Source organism: Monodelphis domestica, chromosome 2 (assembly GCF_027887165.1).
Source record: "Monodelphis domestica isolate mMonDom1 chromosome 2, mMonDom1.pri, whole genome shotgun sequence".
Taxonomy (NCBI): Eukaryota; Metazoa; Chordata; class Mammalia; order Didelphimorphia; family Didelphidae; genus Monodelphis; species Monodelphis domestica.
In genome coordinates, this window is record NC_077228.1 from 259,236,002 (window position 1) to 259,237,728 (window position 1,727).

At 37.9% G+C, this 1,727-nt stretch overlaps 1 pseudogene; it reads right to left on the reverse strand.

Annotated features, from left to right (window-relative positions):
* Window positions 1-971: 971 nt before the first annotated feature.
* LOC130457297 (translationally-controlled tumor protein-like) lies at window positions 972-1,444 on the reverse strand (annotated as a pseudogene).
* Between the last annotated feature and the right edge of the window lie 283 nt (window positions 1,445-1,727).

The window sequence follows — 1,727 nt, forward strand, 5'->3', positions numbered from 1 at the left end:
TGTCTTCCCCCCACTTTACAATACCACCTGTAGATACACTTCAGTCTAATAACTCTGGCCTCTTTGCTGTTCCTCAAACAAAACAGGTGTTATCCAAGGCTTATTGTTTATCACAGGATGATTCTGGCCATTATGGATATCAACTTGAAATCTGGAGACCCAAGTCTGCTCCTATCCCCTGAGAATTCACTCTGAGGGAAGCCCCAGACTCACTCATTTCAAGTAAAACAATAGACCTTAGGGTAGACTTAAATGAAATGTTAAATACCCTTTTGCCTTAGTAGTTTCTCTCATAGTATCAAAGTCCTCTCCCAGGTAGCCCAGGCCTTTGGTTGGATCCTTCTCTTTTGTATCTATTGTAAAGCATCAGTTTCTCCCTGCTAATCTTGTCTTGGATTTCTCCTTTCCTTGTAACCATGGTGATGACAATCAATCAAACTTCCCTGTCCTTAGTTTCCCAAAAGGTATATAAGCTCCCCAAGTTCTATTGTTCTTTGGAGGATCATCTAGCATAGAGACCCTCTCAGAGACACTGTTGCCAGAGTGCCAGAGCTTTTGGCTCTGTGTGGTTTTAGGTGCTTGACTCTGTGTGAAGGCTGAAATATTGAAAACTACCTCTTTCCTGATTAAATACTTGGTTTTTCTGACTACTTTAGTAGTTCTGTGTTTTCCCAGGTTAACACAGGTCAATAAAACAATAACAACAGCAACCTAGAGCTACAAAAGAATAAGTTAAAGGATGTAAGAAAAAAACTTTTGAGGGGCAGGACAGAGTTACATGTTTATTTTATAACCTATATGACATGTTATGAAAACAATCTCCAATTAAATCAAAGTAAAAAAATAAATGAATAAAATGCAAGATACCAAGTTTAGTCCAAGTTCATCCAAGTTGCTGGTGTTGTGTAGATGAACAAAAAGAAGCTGCTATTTATGGTGACAGGTGATGCAAAGTGAATCAACTGAATATGTTAGCATTTCTCCATCTCTGAACCTTCCTTAAAGAAAAGTCATAAAACAGGTCACACCACTCTCCCAGAAGTCCAATAAAGACATTATGCTGTATGGATTCATATTTTTGCCTACAAAGACTTGATAGTTTTAGAAATTAGCAAGGGTACATTTTATTTGTTCTATAACTCCCATTTTAAAAGATTTTACTCTATTTGGCTTCTGTTCTTTGGTGTGCTTTTTATAGAATTCTTTCCTGAAGCTAATTTCTTGTAGATGATGGTTCATTGTTGTATTGTTTTCTGGGATTACATTGGTATCTCTTCCTTCATTCTCCAGGGCCTGCAGCAAAAGCATTTCTACCAATGAACGAATTATTTGTATTAATGACCATGCTCACCTCTCCACCCCACAAACCATTCATGATCTTTTAGATCTTGTAGATATCAGAGAAAATCTCATCATAGCTGATGACATCCTGATAGATGATCATATGATGACAGGAGGGAGGCAGCAGTGGGGTTGACCTATTACAGAAGCCTAGAGCTCAGATGGATGCAAGGATTTGTTAAAGAGTTTTAAAAAAATTTTATAAATGAAGTGAGGGTGTTAGAGGAAAGAGTTGGAAACAAAATGAGAGTTGCAGAGAAAAGACTTGAAAAGAGAATGAGTATTTTAGCACAGGAGGTATAAAACATTACTCAAAGTCCACTTGAAGGTCAATCATGCAGCTCAGGCCACTGAGTGGCCTTTTCCTGCACTCCTATCTTTCAGAT